Source organism: Phyllostomus discolor, chromosome 8 (genome assembly GCF_004126475.2).
Source record: "Phyllostomus discolor isolate MPI-MPIP mPhyDis1 chromosome 8, mPhyDis1.pri.v3, whole genome shotgun sequence".
Classification (NCBI taxonomy): Eukaryota; Metazoa; Chordata; class Mammalia; order Chiroptera; family Phyllostomidae; genus Phyllostomus; species Phyllostomus discolor.
In genome coordinates this window covers 62724645-62738633 of record NC_040910.2, presented here as the reverse complement: position 1 = coordinate 62738633, position 13989 = coordinate 62724645, and the positions used below count along the sequence as shown (strand labels likewise).

The 13989-nt window shown below is 40.8% G+C and overlaps 1 pseudogene; it reads right to left on the bottom strand.

Moving 5' to 3' along the window:
• Positions 1-460: 460 nt before the first annotated feature.
• LOC114515382 lies at positions 461-1339 on the bottom strand (annotated as a pseudogene).
• Between the last annotated feature and the right edge of the window lie 12650 nt (positions 1340-13989).

Here is a 13989-nt window from a genome sequence, read left to right as displayed (position 1 = left end):
CATGCCTGGGTTTCGAGTTAAGGTTCCCTGTCAGCTCTCCCTCTCTATCTCCCTTACTTCCCCTCTCTCTAAAAATAAATAAATAAAACCTAGGGAGAGGGCGAGGGAGAGGGAGAGGGAAGGGAGGAGGGAGGGAGGGAGGGAAGGGAGGAGGGAGGGAGGGAGGGAGGGAGGGAGGGAGGGAGGAAGGAAGGAAGGAAGGAAGGAAGGAAGGAAGGAAGGAAGGAAGGAAGGAAGGAAGGAGGGAAGGAAGGAAGGGGGAGGGAGGGAGAAAGGGAAAGTTCAGGCTCTGGCCAGGTAACTGAGTTCGTTAGAGTATGACCCCCATAATGCGAAGGTTGGAGGTTCCAACCCCCAAAGCATGCACAAGCATTAACCAATCAGTGCATAAATAAGTGGAACAACAACAAATTGATGTCTCTCTCTCTCTCTCCCTCCCTCTCCCCGCTTCCTCTCACTTTCTAAAATTAATCAATAAATAATAAATAAATAAATCTTTAGGGGGAAAAATGTTACTGTGGCCACCACCTTAGTTGTTCTCTGAATCACTGCCCTTCCTTATGGTATGAGCACCATGCCAAGGACAGAAATACGTCTTCAGTTGGTGTCTTAGGGTTTTCCTGCATGTCTGTCTTGATTGCTCTATACTCAGATAATTCCCATTCCAACCTATCTATTGTCAGGTTCGTGCCAGCAAACACCAGAGGTCCAATAAATTGAGCCTGATATCACCTTCAAGGTAAACAAATATTGTGGGGAGATTTCTACCAGGATAATTGGGTATATTGGTTGTTGAAATGGCTTTGATAGATTTGACCTCAGGAAACTTCCTGGCAAGTCCACTGGCATTCTGATCGATCAGCGCACAGACAGGAATCCCTTGTTTGTAAAGGTTCAAGATCACACTCAAGCCCTCTCCAGCTTTGGTAACTTTCTGAACACAATCCTTTCCTGAAATCTGCAACACTTTTCCAGATTTGTCCTTCACTTCAGTTGCTTTCCATTCAGCCAATCTCTGCTGCCTGTACATTTCAATAGTTCCTTGGTCTTCCTCATTAAATTTGTCTTCACTATCCTCCAGTTCTTCCAAAGTCATGTCATCGTTTTCACAACTGACTGCTGAAGGGCTCATTGCTCTTCCTCTTCTGCCTCCTTTTCCAGTTCGTTTAAACTTTCCTTTGTGGGCAAGATGCCCTATTTTTTGTATAAGATGTCATTCCACTCACTGTCTGCCCTGGAGTTCTGAATTTTGTCTCAAATAGCTTGTGCCAGCCTGGCCGAGGCAAGCCCCTTTCCACTCCCCCTAACCCGCCGCCTATACCAGCTCTCTTTTGCCCATGCGCCTATTCCTTTAATTTTTTTCATTCTTTCACTCCTCCTCAGAATTTGACCAACTAATATTTTTCATATTACTCTAGTTACTATTTGATAGAATCAGGTCAACTTAATTCCTAGAATCATACTGTTCAGGCACATACCTTTTTAGTTGCCTGCTTGGGTTTGGGGTGTGCAATAACTTGATTCAGCTGTTTTCTTCACTTCAAGCCAATTTAACAGTATAATACCTTTAAGATAAAATTCTAATTCATGTTTTTCATTTCTAAATCAGGCTGAACCTTACATAGACTGAAGTGTTTTTACATATATGTACAACTTCACAACCACCACCCAGATCAAAACAGAACACTTCTAGCATCATAAATGGGTCCTTTGTCCTCCTCCCAGTCAGTCCTCTGCATGGGTGCCCACTCTTGCTTCACCACCATGATTTTGAACTTCATATAAATGCACGTATACAATATGTACTCTTGCGTATGACTTTAGTCAGTGTTAGGTCTGTGAGTTTCATCCATGTTGTTCATGTACCTATGGTTCATTTATTTTCATTGATGTGTAGTATTTCAGTATATGAATATAGTACATTTTATTTATTCTTTTTATTGTCAAAGGACAATTAGAGTGTTTTCAGTTTTGGACTATTATAATAAGGGTGCTATGACTTTTTTTAATCAACCATTTTATTTTCCTCAAGATCTTGTGTGACAGGAAACAAGGAAGAACTTGGCTGGACAGTTCTTGCTTGGGGTCTCTCATGCAATTTCACTGCGATGTCACTGAGACCACGGTCATATGAGGTGGCAAATGGCTGGCCCTCTAAGATGGCTTCGTTTCCGTGGCTAACAGTTGATACTGGCTGATAGCTGGGAGATCCATTAGGCCCTCAACTGGATTACTACCCCGAGCCTCTCCATATGGCTTGACTTCCTTGGGTAGCCTCAAGAGAATTGACTTTTTTTTTTTAATAATTGGCAGCTCAGAGTACCAAAAATGAGAGACCTACTCTACAAGATGGAAATTTTGCCATTGTGTGTTTTTGTTGTTGGGTATTTTTTCTTATAAAAATTTTAAAATCTGCTGGGATTTGGGCTTGAAGTTGCATTGAATCTGTAGATCAACACAGAGAGAACTGACTTAACAGTATTATGTTTTCCAATGTATAAATATATCTCTCCATTTATGAAATCCTATTTAATTTTTCTCAGCAATGTTTTGTAATACATGTAATATCTTTTGTTATCCCTAAATATTTGATATTTTGTTGCTAAAATGGTATTTTTAAATTTTATTTTTTCACTTGTTTGTTGCTAATACATAGAAAACAATTGGTTTTTGTATATTGACCTTGTACCCACTGACCTTGCTAAATTCACTTTTTTGTCCTAATAATTTTAATTTCCTCTTAAATTGGCATGTTAAACTGTTTCCCATTTCCAAGCAAATTTTTAAAAAAATCTTTTGGTGGTTGATTTCTAATTTTATTGGGCCATGTTTGGTGCAAAACATCAATGACTCCTACATTGTCTTCATAGATTATATAAAATTATGAATTTTAACTACAAGTATGGAAAGTATATATTTACATTATACATAAACATTAATATTATGTGTTTTTATATAGAATAGTCTCTTAGCACTTTTTAATGTATCTGGCCTTGATTTCAACTTTATCTCATGACAATACCCCATTCCTGCTTTCTCTTTGTATTTATATAATCGATAGCTAACTCTATCCCTTTGTTCTCATTTCTTCTTTAACTTCCAAATGCAAATGATCATAGGTGGATTTTTAATACCTCAATATATCTTTTTGTTTTTAAACAGGGGAATTTAGCTCTTTTGCAATTATTAGACTGGAATCTTTCTGTTTTTGTCTGTCCATTAATTTGTTTATTTTCTACTTTACCTTGATGTTGATTCTTTTTCTTTGTATTGGCTTGGGAAAGTTTCTCTTCACTCCCTTGTTGCCCTCCTGTTAATTTGGAAGTTCTAATCTGTCTCCATACTGCTGGTATTTCTCTTCCCATACCTAGTAGTTATGATGAAACCTGTATTCTTCTACTAATATTTCAAAATTGACCAATAAATATGTTTCCCAAAACATTTCACCTGTTCACACACCTATCCCTTCACCTAGATGAAATTTTAGAAATTGTTACTTTACTTCCCCACTTTCCTATAGACCCCTATGCCCAACTCCTCCAAAGCATATCTTCTATATGAAGTCTCCTTCCTGAACATTTACACCATGTATTCCTCTCTCTCTCTCTCTCTCTTTTTTAAGATTTTACTCATTTATTTTTTAGAGAGGGAAGTGAGGGGGAGAAAGAGAGAGAGAAACATCAATGTGCAGTTGCTGGGGGCCATGGCCTGCAACCCAGGGGCCATGGCCTGCAACCCAGGCATGTGGCCTGACTAGGAATCGAACCTGCAACACTTTGGTTCGCAGCCCGCGCTCAATCCACTGAGCTACACCAGCCAGAGCTTCCTCTCTCTTTTTAAAAAGATTTTATTTATTTCTTTTTCAAGAGAGGGTAAGGAAGGGAGAAAACATTGATGTGACAGAGAAATATCCATCAGTTGCCTCTTGCACACCCTCTACTTGTGACTATGCCCACAACCCAGGCATATGCCCTGACTGGGAATTGAACCTGTGACCTTTCGATTTGCTAAATGATGCTCAGCCCACTGAGACACACCAGTCAGGGCTATATCATGTATTTCTTATTTCATTAGTATCATAACCATACTTGTCAGCTCCAAAAGTTGCTGCTGAGCCTGGTGTGCAATATGTTTACTGAATTAAGATATAACTATATGTATTAGAAGGTAAATTATTCACACAAAAGCACTTTACTCTTCATCTACCCAATACTGAGGCCTTTTTTCTCTAATATAATTATCAGTTGATTAAAGATGTCTGAATTTTTTCCTCAGCTAGGATCCATGGGCAATATATAAGCCATGGAGTGTCTATAATTTTTTCTTTTGCCCTGGAAATTGAATGACACTTTGTCTGGTAATAGGATTCTTAGCTATTAGTTGCAGTTTCTCTCTTCAGTTTGTAGCTATTGTTCCACTGTCTTTCAGTTTCATTGTAGCAAATGGGAACTCTAATGCTAGTCTTATTTACTTCGCTCTTTAAATATAGTCTCCTCTTTGTCCTGACCCAGTAACTCAGTTGGTTGGAGTGTTGTCTCATACACCAAAAGGTTGCAGGTTGGATTCCCAGTCAAGGCACATACTCAGGTTGGGAGTTCAATCCCCAGTCGGAACATGTATGGGCAACAACCAATGGATGTTTCTCTCTCTCTCTTTCTCTCTCTCTCAAATCAATAAACATACCCTCCCGTGAGGGTTTAAAAAAAAAAAAAAGAGCCTCCCCCGGCTGATGTGGCTCAGTGAATTGAGTGCAGGCCTGCAAACCAAAGGGTCACAGGTTCCATTCCCAGTCAGGGCACAGGCCTGGGTTGCAGGCCAGGTCCCGGGTAGGGAGTACGTGAGAGGCAACCACACACTGATGTGTCTCTCCCTCTCTTTTTCCCTCTTTTCCCCTCTCTCTAAAAAAATAAATAAGTAAAATCTTTTTAAAAAGGATTCTCGACTTATCTTTAATGTTGGGTTATTTAATTATGATGTGTCTTGACACCAAGACAAATTTCTCCTTGGATCCAACTTCTTTGGGACTCTCTAAGCTTCCTGAACTTCCATGTCTATTTCCTTTGCCAGACTGGGGAAGTTTTCCTTCATTATTTTTTCAAGTAAGTTTTCAATTTCTTGCCTTTGCTCTTCTCCTTTTGGCACCCCTATGATTCAGATGTTGGAATGTTTAAAGTTGTCCCAGATGTTCCTAAGCCTCTCCTCAATTTTTTGAATTCTTGTTTCTTCCTTTTGTTCCAGCTGAATGTTTATTTCTCCCTTCTGTTTCAAATCATTGATTTGAATCCTGGCTCCTTTCTCTTCACTGTTGGTTCCCTGTGTATTTTTCTTTATTTCACTTTGTGTGGCCTTCACTTCTTCCTTTATTTTGTGACCATACTCAATCATTTCTGTGAGCATCCTGATTACCAGTATTTTGAACTCTGCATCTGATAGGTTAGCTATCTCCTCATCACTTAGTTCTTTTTCTGGAATTTTGATTTGTTCTTTCATTTGGGCCATATTTCCTTGTCTCAGTGCACCAGCCTGGATGATTGTTTCTTCTTTAACTCCTTGGTTGTCAGACTTCCATACAGCTCAATTTTCTGGCAGTTCTGGTTCCTTTTTGTTTTTAAATTTGTTGTTATCCTTCTTTTGGTTGTGCAAGGAAGTGAAGCACATCTGCCTATGCCTCCCTCTAGGCTGGAACTATAAAGGGAACAATTCTTTATCATTTGTGCAGTGTGTATATATAATATAGCAGCAAATTTACATTACAAAAGCCCTCCCATAAAAATCAAAGGTGGGCATTTTTGTACCTAGAGGAGTCAAATTCATAGAGATGAAAGTAGAATGGTGATTGCCAGGGCCTGGGGGAAGGGAAATGTGAAGTTAGTGTTTAATGGGTACTGAGTTTCAGTTTGAGAAGATGAGAAAGAGTTCTGGAGATGGATGTTGTTGATGGTGCACAGAAATGCCAATGTCCTTAATGACACTGAACTGAACAATTAAAAATGACAACAGCGATAAATTTTATGTTATGTAAATTTTGCCATGATTTTTAAAATTTTAAAGTAGGTATTTGGTTCCAGTTAAGGCCCCTAAAACTAACATGATGAGGTCTCTGGTGACTCAGGATGTGGATAAATAGATCAGTATGCAAAGTGCTCACAGAAGGAGAAAAAATGCAATACTCAACTCTAAAAGGAAAACACAAAAACCCTGGCAAATCTGTATAGGATTTTAAGAAAATGGAATCTGAAAATAGTATAGTGTGTCCAATCTGCTTTTTGATCCATTTGAAATATGGTGTTGGAAAAGAGCTCTACAGATAATCTGGACCACCCAAAAGGTAAAGAACTGGGTGGGTCTGTCACCAGACCAATTCTGCACCATGTCCAGGCATGGTGAGGGGACCTCCATGCTCTTGACTCGTGCAGGAAAAATTTCAAGAACAAGTCCAAATAAGAGTGAAAGCAAGTTTTATTCAGGTAGAGAAAAAGGCTCGGATGCACTAGTATGAAAGAAGCAGAAATACATGTTGGAGTGGATGTAGGCAAACTCATGAGTTGCACATTGTGTCAGTCAGTTCTTGGGATTTTATGCATTTCCAAGGGTATCATTTCTCTCTTTTGTGGTGCCAAATTCTGACTCTATCTGTTGGTTGGGGGAAAGGCTCTTATTCCTAATATAGTTTGCTCAAGAGGTGGCTATAGACCTCCTTGGCCCTCTACTACTTGTGCTATCAGTTTTCATTATAATGATTGTATAATGAGCTTTCAAATTAGTCTGTGGTCAGTTTTTCCTCGATCTTGGATTGATCTGGTTTTAGCCAGTCCTAGTTGTTGGCTTTGGGACCACTGCAGGGGTTTTCCTGCCATAAGCTGTTTCCTTTTGATCATGCTCAAAGATGGGGGCTCTGGTGAGAGGACCTACCTGGCTTACTGGCCTAAGATGTCCACTCCTTCCTCATTCCCCTTGCTGGGAGTTTTCTTAATTTCTTTCTATTCTGCCTCAGGTCCTAGAAAATTTAACCTGAAACATTGCTGGAGACAAAAATGACCAAACTAGACCTGACCAGGTAGTTCAGTTGGTTAGAGCATCATCTTGATATGCTAAGGTTGTGGGTTTGATGCCCAGTCAGGGTGCATACAGAAATCAACCAATAAATGCATGAACAGCCCTGGCTGGTGTGACTCAGTTGGTTGGAGCTTCCATAAAGTGGAGGGTCTTGGTTTTGATTTCCAGTCAAGGCACATGCCTAGGTTGAAGGTTTAGTCCCTGGTCAGGGTGTGTATGAGACACAACTGATTGATGTTTCTCTCTCCCATCGATATTTCTCTCCTCACCTTCTCCCTCCCTTCCCTTCTCTCTAAAGTCAATGAACATGTCCTCTGATAAGTATTAAAAAAATAGTAAGTGGAACAACAAATTGATGTTTCTCTCTCTATCTTTCTCTCCCCCCTCCACTTCCTTTCTCTCTCTCTAAAATAAGTAAATAAAAAATATTTTTTTGTAATGACCAAACTGAAGCTGTCCTTCGGGCACATCATGAGAAGGCAGAGCTCTTTGGAAAGGACGATAATGCTGGGAAAGCAGAAGGCAGCAGTAAAAGAGGAAGACCAAATATGTGACAGACTGACTCCATAAAAGAGGCCATAGGCATGAGTCTACAGGAGCTGAGCAGAGCTGCTAAGGACAGAACATTGTGGACATTACTCACTCACAGAATTGCCAGAAGCTGGAACCAACTCAACTGCATGCAACACAAAGCACTGTATGTAAGTTACCATGGTTTGGGACAGGACTGCTAGAAATATAGAAGCATAAGAGAGTAAACAATGGTACCTTCCTATGTAAATGTGATTTTCAGATATGAGTTGTCTCTACTTGAGATGCATAGTACTTGGTACTGCTCCCAACAGACAGAATTCTGTGTTTAGCTCCTGGGGGTGTGCAGAGTCCAAATTGACCACCAGGGGGCAGGAGCCCTGGTGTCATACAGATCCTGTGGGAGCAGAAACAAGTTCAAGCTCTTCAAGGCACCATTTTGTACCCTCTAGCTTGAGAGGCCTATAGAAACTCCAGCTACTTCTAAGTGAGGAAAGCATTTGACAGAGGTCAGGGTGGACTGGCTTCCCTGTCCACAGGAGGCGCCGCCAAATTTCTCAGCTCATGTGAAAGCCCTGATTTCTTCCCCTACTGATATCATTTATCTTAATATTTTAATCATATCTTAAAGATGATGTCAATATCTTAACATCACTACTACCAACAGGCTGGGGGTTAAATCTGTTTTTTGGGCATTTGTAGAGGCACCATTAACTTTTGCCACTAATTCTAGTGTAGTGGAATTTATGAAAGATTTACCAAACCTTTTTACTTTGGTCATAAAAATATTGCCTACATTTTCTTCTAAAAAACACAAAGTTTGGGCTTTGAAATTTCAGGCTTGAATCCACCCAGAATTTAGTTTTGGGTGTGGTGCAGAGTAGAGATCTATTTTGACTTTTTTAAAACTGTCCTGGGACCATAGACTCTCCTTTCCCCACTCCTTAGATATTAGATTTTCATACATACATGGCTCATTCTCTGAACTCTCTACTGTGTTTCATTAATCCCAAGCCAACCACATTGTCTTAATTACTATAATTTTATAATGTAATAAACTCTTGATGTTTTGGTTTTTTTTTCAGGAGTGTCCTGTCTATTCTTGGCCCTTTGCACTTTCATATAAATTTTAGATTTGCTTTTCAAGTTCCCCATATAATCCTGTTAAAATTTTGATTGGTAGCTGTTGCCCTTGCCTAAACTGGCACAGAGGGCAGGTGAAGCTGCCGGCTCTCAGGGTTTCTGCTTCTGCCACAAGGACAGGAGCTGCATTCAAGAGGACCAAGAGGGCCTCCAGCTGATGCCCAGGTCCTCCCCTAGCCCAGTCCCCTCCTGTTCACTGCCCTGCCAGGCCTCCCTGGGTCATTAATATCTATCTGCCAGGGGTGGGGGGCTTACAATCTTTTGGCATCTCTGGGTCACAATGGAAGAAGAAGAGCTGTCTTGGACCACACATAAAATATACAAACACTAATGAAAACTGATGAGTGAATAAATGGTTTTAAGAAAATTTACAATTTTGTGTTGGACCACATTCATAACCATCCTGGGCCCATGTGGCATGTGGGCTGCAAGTTGGACACCCCTGATTCTAGATAGTCAGTCAATGCCCCCAAACAGGGCATTCTCTCCAGGCTGCCCATGGGAAGGGCACAGACTGGCCTTTCCCAACAGTGCCCTCACAGCCCTCTGCAGGTATCAATTAGATGTCAAGAGGCACTTGGGCAACCAGAGGTCATAGCTCTAAGTGCCAAGAGTGTCTCTGGAGTCAACACAGAGAAATCAGGGAAGGGCAGGAAAAGGACCATGATGCTAGAGGATCTCAAATTCTCTCCCCAATTATCTGGTCTCTGCCCCCAGATGCCTTGTCCTACCCCTTCCAAATTAGGACCCCTTTGCCCTTGACATTTCATTCCTGTGACTGACCTCCATGCTTCCTGCAGTGGCTCAAGTTGGTCTGTTCTTGTCCTTGCTGAGGGAGAAATGGGACTGGGGGAGCTGTTCCACTGCCCTCTACCCTACTGAAATGCCACTGAGTAAAACTGCCATCTGCTCTGTTCTTTTTCATTAGTCCTACTCAGCAGTGTGAGGGGCTTCTTATTTACATGCTGGCTCACCCATATACTTCTCCCTTTTGTTGGCAATGAGCTTCTACCTTGACACACACACAGCACAAACAATTAAAAAAATTTTTTTTTATTGGTGATGCATTAAATCTACAGATCAATTTGGATAAACTGATACCTATGTGCTAAATACTATGCATGGCTCTGGGGAACAGTGAACAAGACAGACAAAGGACCTTCCCATTAACATTAAAATAAAATCTAACCTATTTACTATCGCCTTTATAAACCATTCCACACATAAATTGTACTTCTCCCCACCCTCAGCTCATCTCCAACTGTCCCCTTTCTCTGTGCTCCAATCACACCATCTTTCACATTCCTAACTCCCCAAGCTCTCTTCCAGTTGTATTTTTTGCTGGAATCTGTCTCCATATACTGTTCTGAATTTGTATAACAGGCTCCCTCACTTAAAGCAGGTGTTTAGTCAAATAGTCACCTTTTCAGATAGGCCATCATTCTATCTAAAATAGTGGCAACAACCCTGGCTGGTGTGGCTCAGTGGATTGAGCGATGGCCTGCTAACCATAGGGTCTCCAGTTCAATTCCCAGTCAGGGCACATGCCTGGGTTGTGGATCAGGTCCCCAGGAGGGGGTACATGAGAAACAACCACAAACTGATGTTTTTCTTCCTCTCTTTCTCCTTTCCTTCCCCTCTCTAAAAGTAAATAAAGTCTCTAAGAAATTACTTTTTTTAAATAGGTGCAATGCATCTCTCTAATCTTTGCTTTTTTTTTCTCCATAGCACTCATCATTATTTAACATATAATGTTTGTTTCTGTTTTTGTCTTTTTAGAAAAATAAGCTCCATGAACCAGAAACTCTGTCTTGTTTACTGTTATGTCCTCAGGGCCTTGATATATGCCTGGAACACAGTAGGCACTTAATGAATTGGTTGAATGAAAGCAGCAAGACCAGACAAATGTAGAGAGGCTTGAAAAAAGTCAGCCAAGATCTCTGAGTTGGTAACTGTAGTCACAGCTGTCTAAAGTCTTAGAAATACTTGGCTAGTGCTTAACCATTATAATAAATACTCCATTTAAATTGGACACAATCCTCAAAGATTTCCCAGGAAAATAGTATTTAACCACCTAATGAATTTAGAATCTTATTTGCAAATATGTTATCTCATATTTCTCTATGAGGGTTTGAGCAGATTGATTTTAATTAATTCAAATCTATCAATAGTTTCTTTTATGATTGCATTTGTGTGTCATAATTAAGAAGTCTCTGCTTAACTCAAGGTCACAAAATTTTTTGTTTTTATTTACATTTATAGTTTTCATTATATTTAGTTTATGCTCCATCTTTAGTTAATTTTTGTGTACAATGTGAGGCAAAGGTGTAGGTTTATTATTTATTTATTTTGCACACAGATATACAATTGCTCAAGTACCATTCGTTTAAGACTATCCTTTCCCAATTGAATTTCCTTAGTACCTTTAAAAAAATCAGTTGTTAATAAATGAGAAAGGTCTGCTTCTGCACTCATTTTATGTTGATCTACATGTCTGCCTGCATGCCAGCACCACACTATTTTGATGATTATGTCTTTACAGTAAGATTGAAATCATGTCAGTATCCAATTTTGTTCATTTTGTTTCCAAGAATAGCTCTGGTTATTCTAGGTCCTTTCCATGTTCATATAAATTTTGATCAACTTATTAATTCCAATTTTAAAAAAAGCCTGATGAGATTTTAATAGTGACTGCATCAAATTTAATCAATTTGGGGAGAATTGCCATCTTAATAGTGTTGAACACTTCAATCCATAAACATGGTTATGTTTCTCCATTTGGGGATTAATATATATATACTTGTCTTATTCCTATTCTACTTTATTTAGTACCTAATAGGTACGGTTTAGTGGGCCATAACTGTTTCTGTTTTCAGCCCTAACCTCAATAGATGTCTAATAACGAATGTTTGGTTATTTTAAAAAAAGAAAAACCTCAAAAGAGGCCAAAGTTTCCTTTTCCTCTGGAAACACCTTGTTTCTTGGTGCTCCCGGAGTCTCTCTGGAGCCATCCTGGGGCCAAAACCTCTACTCTGCCCCTTGGTGATCCAGTCTTTTTCATCCCCAGAGCCTTCTCTGGGTATCTGCTTCTCTACCTCACAGTAATCCATTCAGACACCATGGCCTTTGATGCTCTTAGTACTGTGGAAAGTGTGCTTTAAGCCCTTCTGTCCACCATCATGCCTTCAAATATCCATCTTATTTGTTCACTGTTTCTTTCATTCTGGGATGCACGGGGATGGGGGGTGGGCAGGACCTTCCAATGAGCCAGATAAGGGCTACTACTGATGATGGGCAAGATCTGTCTCCTTGGAGTAAGGGACAGCCTCTGCACCAAAAGGGTCCCTGTCTTCCTTTGATGTCCTCTGGGGTCTGAGGGAGAACACCTCTGTATTGGAGGTCTCCTCCAGCATAGTCAGGAAACCTCACATTGTCCTGTGTCACAATGTCCTGTGCCACAGCGCCCTCTCCCGGAGCCCAACATAGACCCATTTGCTGAAGGAACACTTTCTGCTGGCAAGCCTGGGAGAGGATTCTGTTAGCCAAGCACCTACCCTGTGCTGGGCATTGCTCTGGGCAGCCATGAATAACATGGAGTCTCTGACCTCATGGACTTTCCAAAGCACAGGGGATAAAAATATGAATAAACTGAATAATATCAGATAGGTAAGTGCTCTGAAGGCAAGAAAAGAATAATTCAGCGCAGTATGACAGGACAGTCGAAGAAGACCTCTCTGCGGAAGGGACTCCTGGGTTGAAACTTGAATGATGAGGAAAAGGGAAGAACAGTCGAGCAGAAGGGATAGCACAAGTCCTGAGACCAGCGTGAGCTTGCCATGTCTGGGAGATGTGTTGGTTCAAAGCTCTAGGGGTTCCCTGGGTGAAATTCAAAACTGGCCCCTGTACACAGAGGGCAGGGAAAGACCAAAAGAAGAGGCAGACCATTTCAGATTGGTAGATGGAAGTTTTAATAAGCATGGGAACTTACATATGAGACTTGTGTTAGGTGCAGCAAGACCAGTAGATCTCTGCACCTGCCTGCCTGAATTTTCAAAGTTTATGTAGAGGCTTAAACTGGGCCAGTCATGTATTCAGCCCAAGGTGTCCTTGAAATGGTTCCTAGAGCAGGAACAGTGTGTGGACCATACATTTCAAAGACAGGGATTGAGGGAGGAGCCTCTGATTGCTCCAGTCCAGCTCAAGGGTCAACTAAAGGTCACATCCTCTTGATGACCATCTCCAACAAGATGGATGGAAGGTTGTCATGCAAGATTCAAGTGACTAAAGGGGAAGTGGAGGGCGTTGAAGTTGAGAGGGAGGCATGTGTTGACCATGCTGGACTAGTAGGCCATGGTAAGGAATCTGAATTTTATTCTAGATGTAATAGGAAGCAGGGAAATGACAGGTGGTGAGTGATGTAATTTGAGTTCCTAGATTCCCCAGCAATGGAACATGCCCATTTTAGATTGCACTATGTTTAGCTTGAAGCTGGGAGGCCCAAATGCAGAAGAAACATCAGAAAAACTATCACCTACATGGCTGTGACATCCAACAATGGTGAGGTGGGGGTGGCCTCCTAATAAACAGGGAGACCTCAAAGCCATGGCTACCTGTGTGGATCTCAGCATACATGAAACTGAGTCTTTAAACTAGGAGATTTAAACCTTACTTTGGCATTCTGTTGAATTCAGCTCATAGGTCTTCCCATGGAAAACTTCCCCCATACATACCAGCTAGGGTTGAGGACACCGTTTACGCCACCATTGTTTCTTACAAACTCCTCTTTTTATAATGTTTCCCATATGGCATTGGAGTTATTATTTACATGTTTCTTTAGTTGAATAATAAGCTACTTTGAGACAGGCACCAAGTCGTTCAACTCGGCTGTGTGCTGAGGACACAGATAACTGGCTAGGTGAGATATCTGTGTGGGATACAACAGAGGACAAACTTGAATGCCTAAGGCATTTGGATTTTTTCCTGGAGCAACTCACTACTGTTCCACCCTTGACAAAGACTGCTTTTGAGACAAAGTATTAATGGTGGATTGACCATTAATGTGAATGTGGCCCATCTAGTTTAGATATTTTTACCCATGTTCCAAGCCATGCCATCTGAGATTTTGGACAAACTGGGTTGGATTTTCATAGGACAGCTGGGCACAAGTCTACATCAGGGGTCATTACAGGAAATAGCTGTAGTAAATTCACTTTCCCCCAGTTTTAAGATATAGCTGACGAATTACATAATGTAAGGTAT